This window comes from Cynoglossus semilaevis, chromosome 13 (assembly GCF_000523025.1).
Source record: "Cynoglossus semilaevis isolate Cse_v1.0 chromosome 13, Cse_v1.0, whole genome shotgun sequence".
Taxonomy (NCBI): Eukaryota; Metazoa; Chordata; class Actinopteri; order Pleuronectiformes; family Cynoglossidae; genus Cynoglossus; species Cynoglossus semilaevis.
In genome coordinates this window covers 8,557,726-8,565,271 of record NC_024319.1, presented here as the reverse complement: position 1 = coordinate 8,565,271, position 7,546 = coordinate 8,557,726, and positions in this window count along the sequence as shown.

Genomic DNA, 7,546 nt, shown 5'->3' with positions numbered 1-7,546 from the left:
GAAAGGTACTTTTATTAATCCCAGGAGGAAAATTCACTCCATAGGTAGCAAGTGCAAAATTGCCTATTACAGAAGGAAGACCTGCACATTTTCCCCTGCAGTATTTAAAACATTTGGCACACGGAAATAGTACTAGGGCCGAAAGAAGATGGTCCTGTGGTACACATGAAGATCTGTTGTAAAAGGTTTTCTATAGCAAAGCTGTAGTATTTCATGATGTTGACAAAGGACATACAGTATGTGTGTGTGTGTCTTTCTTTAATTCCTGTGAGTATATCAGCATGGTGTTCAACCAAACAGGCACAGGTTCATACGGAGAGAGATAGACAGATAGAAAGACAGATAGACAGACAGACAGACAGACAAAAAGACAGACAGACAGACAGAGAGACAGACAGACAGACAGAAAGAAAGACAGACAGACAGAAAGACAGAAAGACAGACAGACAAACAGACAGAAAGACAGACAGACAGATCGACAGACAGACAGATAGACAGATAGATAGACAGATAGACAGAAAGACAGACAGACAAACAGACAGACAGACAGAAAGAGAGACAGACAGAAAGACAGACAGACAGATCGACAGACAGACAGATAGACAGACAGATAGATAGATAGATAGATAGCAATTCTGTTGTGGAGCTGTTATACAGCATTATTTGCTATAAATTATGTATATATTTGCTGTTATACAGCAAATCAAAATTCTTGTCATGACCTTTCAAAATATGCATTGATGGATTTTTGTCAGAACTGTGGAACAGGTGGAGGTCTATATTTACATATTGTTATTTGGGAAAATGAGGTTTATTACACACTGAACTGGCATGCAGCCACTAGCACTCATTGAAATTTCTGTTTCGGTCCACCTGACATAAATACAAGTTCAATAATTCCCCGTCGTTTGACAGTGATTTCCTCTAAAACATTTTCGGAGGAAAAAAAAAAGAAAAAAGAATCATGGTGTGAATGCATTACCAATTTGAAATCCATTGATTTAAAATATGGATGCAAAACTGCCTAACTGAAAGAAGTTCAAACGATTACAATTTCTTCTGACAGTAACAAATGGCAAATATTAATTATGGCGGTTAAAAGAAATAAGCACACACATTTGACCGGTGGATATTTTTCTACAGCCAAACCAGGCATCGCCTGAGGGGCTGGATTCAGCCGGCGCGCTGCTCAAAATCTGACTCCAAATGTAGCATGACAAACACAGACACAACTCTAATCTGCTCTTCAAGACTTAAATCCTTAAAGGATTCCTTAGAAAGTCCCTGGAGGACTCTAAGCCGTGTGAGTATTTTGCGCTTATCTGAAAACATCTTGTGACATTTAACTGTTATTCGCTCTGGGACATGTTTACATCAAACACAAGCTGAACCACCATTTATAAATGTCAGGGTGAAGTTGCAGTTTGCAGCGTGTGTAAGAAATACGTCTAAATTTAGCAAATGTGCAGTGGCACTGGGTGTGCAGTCAGTGCAGTGCAGTGATGATGATTATACATGCAGTAGTGAATAATTAAACGTTCATTCTACCAGTTAGTGAGGAAATATGCAGAATTCTTATTTGCAACTTTTGCCGACTGCTGAGCAAACACCTCAGCCGACAGTGACTGGCTGTGCTGCTGCTCCTCCGACTCAGAGAAGTGTAACCACTTGGGAGATTCTCAGTATTATAAGACACAAGTCTGCAGAGCTGGATACAAGCAGCAATTTCTTGAAGTAGTTTTTGGCGAACGCATGAATACTGCATGTAGTTCCCTGCTGTTTGAAGAGACAAAGACAGAGTCTACAGGATACAGGAGTTACTCCAATCAGGCCATCTGAGGCTTACATCGAGATTATGACTCAGCTTAAGGTATGGTGTTTACAGTGAGGAGTAACGATAAAGGGAGAAAAAGGAGTTTTTCCAGGGTTATTGCGGTTCTCCAGGCAGACACACGTGAGAAGCTTGTTATGAAACAGTTATTGTGGGATTTTAGAAAAAAAAAGATTCATTTTGGGCGAGGACTTAACCAAGTGTTTTCAACCTTGGGGTGGCGACAACAATGGGGTCTCCTGGAATTCAAATGGGGCCACTCAAAATGTCTAGAAATTTATGAAAGAAATTGAGTTGAGAGATATTAATAATAATAATAAACAAATAAAGCACTGTAATATTTTCAATACATCTTACAAATCATGATGAAAAAACGAATTCCAGAAAAAAAAAGTCTCTGAGTCATAATGGGATCATAAGCCCAAATGGTTTAGAAACCACTGGTGTAAATTATTTGGGCAAAAAGAAGTCTTCAATCCTAATGAAATAAAGACATTTTTAAATAATTTTTTTTTGCAGATGTGCATTTGAAAGTTAAGCTTCTGTTTGTCTGAGCTCCAATCTGTCACTTTTCCATCATCTCCATAACTGGAGTGCTTGAAATAAGAAGAACATGGCTGAAGTCAGAAAGCCTCATCCCCGTTCTGGGCTCTAACAGGATGAGCACTGACTGCATGTTTGAAGTTTAGAATCTTATCTCTCAGCCAAGCTGCAGAAATCTGAGGCAGGGAGGAGCTGCGGGAAACTGCTGATTTCGTCACACATTGCTTATTTCAGAAAGCAGTCTTTTCAACAAGGGAGCCCATTGTGGGGTCCGTGAATATGTGTCGGCGTACAGACAATGTGTGCGTTTGCACTTTTTTTTTCATCCCCTTTCTCGGAAAGAAACATTCTTTAAAACTGACTGTGTTTTTCTTTCACCTTCCCAAACGTATCAGTGTTTGAATGATCTGAGATATCCCTCATTTTGGTGGCATGGCTCTGAAAGTTGTGATGGAAATCTCTGCGTGTCCTGGCGTATAATCATATCTCCCACAAACAGCTGTACTCCGCAAATAGCATGCAGCCGCACAGCTCCGTCGGGGCTGAAGGGAAATCGGCAGGCCTATTATGAGGCTGAAATAGGCCTAAAGAATTTTTTTAGCTCATCTCCTTAGCCATACCTCCAGTTGAGTGAAAGAGCTGACAAGGTGGAAAAGAGCTGACACAGAATTCTAATTCTATGGATGAAAACCTCGTGCTCATCAGAGGTGCAATTTCCCTGAGCTGTATTTTCACTGTGGGGATGATGAGGCAGTGGAGTTGGCCGAGCGGCGTGTAACTGGTACACGTTTAATGAGCAGTGTGGTGATTAATGGTGATTTGGTACCATATTGAGGATATATTTAAACATTTTTATTCCATCACACTGCCTCCTGGAGTGCAATAATTACATGGAAAAATAATTGAAGAAAAATAATCACAAAGCAGCCGCTCTGTTAGTGAGTTAAAGTGGTAACTATGTTAAAGTAGGGCTTTGGATGTAATGTCACCTGCTTTTATGATGCAGCTGCAGTCGCCTGCTGTTATAATCCACCATTAAAGTCAGTCTGTAATGAAGGTGTCAATGCTCCTGGCTGCATGAATGGGTCAGTCATTTACCTACAGTACTGGACGGGAACAATGAATCCTAAACGTGTCCATCACTGTAGTGAATAGAAAAGTTCAAAATAATAAAGAAAAATCAGTTCAAGTAATTTGATCAGACACATTTTCTGGGTCTTTTAATTCCTTAAAAATAGCTCTCCGTTCTGGAGATACTTGCTAGAAATGTTTCCATCAGAGAAATCCTGGTAGGATTCTAAAGAATTGCTCCTGTATTAGGTCACAACCTACATTGTTGCTTTAAAATGTTCTATAAAGTGAAAAGAATGAAAAGAGACAGAGTGAGATCAAAAACTTCCACAGCTACAATCTTTAGATCTACAGTTTCCCATTCAAGTCTGTTTTAAAAATTATGTTTTATATATGTATATGATTAGATGGATAGATAGATAGATAGATGGATAGATAGATAGATGGATAGATAGATAGATAGGTAGATAGATAGATAGGTAGATAGATAGATAGATAGATTTTAGACTAGGGAATTCTAAACAGAAATTTACAAGTAATTCCCAACGACAAAAGGGTCAGAGCTACACCAAACGGACAGACTATAGACTGACAATACACTCCAGCAGCTGCCTCAGTAACTATGACTCCGTCCACTGATTGTAAGGAAAGAACTGAGACGTCATTATGGCACATTGGAGACTGCTCACGGAGTGAGGCTGAGTTCATGGTACTGTATAACAAAAAAAAAAAAAATCCAAAAGAGTTTTCCCAGGAGACCAATGATCTTTTATTTTCTTCACTGTTAACATTAAGTGGTGATTATTGTATCCAGGATCTATGGTCCCTTGACTATGAATTAGGAGAGGTTTCAAAACAACTGATGCTGGTTTGGGTCAAAAGGAAAACAAATGATTTTTTTTTCTGCCAGCAATGCATTTCATTTTAAGTTGTACTTCGATACATTGGGAAATAAAGAAAGCTTTCAAACAGCTCCCAGTACAAACTATAGGCGTCCAAACCTGCTGGTGTCACATGGGATGTCGACAGATTGGCTTAGTCTGGAGTTGCATTGTTTGGACTCAGAAATAACACATGTAATTATAGCTGCAGCCTCCACTCACTGGCTGTTTAAAGTGAGTAACTGCCATGTTCAACTCCCAGTACTCTCAAAAACACTATTTTTGCAGGTGTGAATAAATCACATGAGCCAGCTGGAGAGATATGTTGATGATGAGTGGTGTTTTGCCTTGAATCATTTCACGAACAATTCCAAAAAAAACCCCACATTTTTTCACTTGGGCTGCTCTGTCTTTTTATATTACAGCGTGTCAGTGTGTTGTCAGCCTGAGTGACATATGTCATCAGAATTCCACTTATAGTCAAACGCCAAACCGCAGAAATGTACAGCCTGAGTGACATATGTCATCAGAATTCCACTTATAGTCAAACGCCAAACCGCCAGGCTACAACAGAAATGTAAAAAAACGTCTACCACAGAAGAGCATGGATTTACAGGGCTGTGGCGTGCATTGTTATGTTAATGTAAAAGGCTTTGTTTCTCAAATTTCTCCATTAGTGCATAAAATCCAAACACAGCATTTCAGGACCATCCAGTTTCTCATTATCTCCTGGACAAAATACAACCCTACACTGTCAGCGCTGATAAGACGCAGCTCATTCGCAGGCATTTGTGTGTCACTTTTTAATAGAGAAAGTAAATTAGTTATTGTCTCCCGCACTAATCTGTACGGCTGTTAAACTCCACCTCTGTCGGCCTCTGTATGTGATTCTATTACTGTGGTGGTTATTGTGCTGCCGAACTGTGGCTTTCACTCAATTCTTGTTTCCAAACAGCAATTGTGTTGGTAACAGTAAAAAGAAATGAGGATTTAAATGATGATGATTACGGTAATTTTTTTTTTTTTTTACATTTATTGTTTGTCACTGCACAGTAATTATGGGGCTTAGATTTTTGTTTTGGTCAGTGTGAGTATATAAGAAGCTGGAATGGAGTTCACGCAGTGAAAAAACCCCAGAGAAAACATCAGGGCCGTCAAAATGTACCTGTTAATCATATTAATTAATTCGATGAAATGAATGAGAAAACGGTCAAAACATTTGAAGACATGGGTAGAACAATGTGCACTGTTTATCCAATAGTTTCATCAACCTTCCACTTACTGTTGCTTTTATACACACTTACTAAACAAGTTATTTACACACTCAAAAAGAATATTTTTGTTTCACCAAGAAGCTCAATCTTAAAATACCACCTCAACGCACAGCATGGGATGGTGGAGGGTTGAACTTCAGGAGAGATGCCTGGCTCAGGTCAGACCAGCATCACTGAGTGGAGGGCAGTCAGTAAGTCCACAGCTGAGAAGCTAACCGACAACCATGTCAAAATCATCCTCTTGACGTGTTCAACAAGCTAACGCCAAGATGAACAGTAATGACTGAAATCCACCAAATAAGACTTTATGTCTTTTTCTTGACATTTCTCAACATTAATAATCACATCACTTGGACGAGCTTTAAATAAAAACAGGTGTGAAACACCCACTTCCACCTGCTGTGATTTGTCCAATGACTGAAATCCACCAAATAAGACTTTATGTCTTTTTCTTGACATTTCTCAACATTAATAATCACATCACTTGGACGAGCTTTAAATAAAAACAGGTGTGAAACACCCACTTCCACCTGCTGTGATTTGTCCTTCTGTTACAGTAATATACAGAAAAAACATCACGTAGATCAATCATAAAAAAATCAATTAAATCCACTGCTTCCCTGAAATTAAATCCAATTAAATAAATTTTAATCACCTGACAGCACTATAAAAAACAAGTAAATTAAATTTCATTGAAGTTACAGCAGTGAAATATTTGAACACTGTCTGTCTTTCTTTCTTTTTTTCCTCTCTCTCTTGTCTCTGCTCGTCAGTCCCATGGGCAGTGTCTATTTTAGCAACCTGACGTTCGCTGACAGCTTTCACACATCCCTCCACGGCATTCATGCAGAATGAAGGCTACACTTGTGATAGCACGCGTAGGAATATTGTGTCTCTTGCATCTCTTTAATGTGAACATTTACACTGCGTCCTCAGGACATGACAGCTGCTCTCAGGTAAACTAGCCCCGAGACAGTCACCATGATGTACAGCACAATACTGAACACTGTGCACTTTCTTCCACCAGGCGCGGCACATTACCATGCGCAATATAAAACACTTTTATACAACGTGATTTTGCGCCGCACAATACCTTTCTTGTCAAAATGAAACATCACTATATATTACAGTAAAATACACCACACGCTGCACATTTCCTCATCGTTTTAATATTTAGTGCAGTCAAACTGTCTCAGTTGGGTTTGCCAGCCACAGTGATGTGATATCTTGTCATAGTTTATGTCATAAGTTGTCGAGTACAATTATAGCCAGTATGTGACATGACACAGAGAGAGAATCAGTGGTTTTGGTGTGCAAGTCTCTCTCTCTCTCTCTCTCTCTCTCTCTCTCTCTCTCTCTCTCAGACACACACACACACACACACACTAGAATTTGTGCTTTGTGGGTTCTTCTCAGATTGACGAAATACATTTCCAGACTCCTTGCCCTAACATGGAACATCCTAAATATATACAGTACCATCCTACACCTTGTCTGAAACCCCAGTCTAATCCTGGGCATGAGACTGGACTGAAGAGGGAGTTTACACACCTGGTTTACAGGAGAAACTTCTAATAAGAAGAAGAAGAAGAAGAAGAATTGAGTGCCTCATTTGTCCCACAATGGGGAAATTTGCAGTAAGTCTATGCAACTGACAGAGGCTGCCACAGGAGGCGCCCTTAGGGATATGGGGTTTTTTTTGGGGGGGGGGGGAACAGTGCCTCGGACTTGACGCTATCTGTTTGAGCAGCAGTTGCGCTGAACGCTACTCAGTAGAACCACAAATGTGCTAACAGTAACCATATACCGAACCCTCAAAATACTCTTGACCCACAGGGGCAAAATGTCCCCACAAAGACACGTGTCTCCAAAACAACTGCAGTTTAACTGGAAAAATGTCCCCACAAGTATAGCTATACAGGGAACACACACACAAACCCACAGAA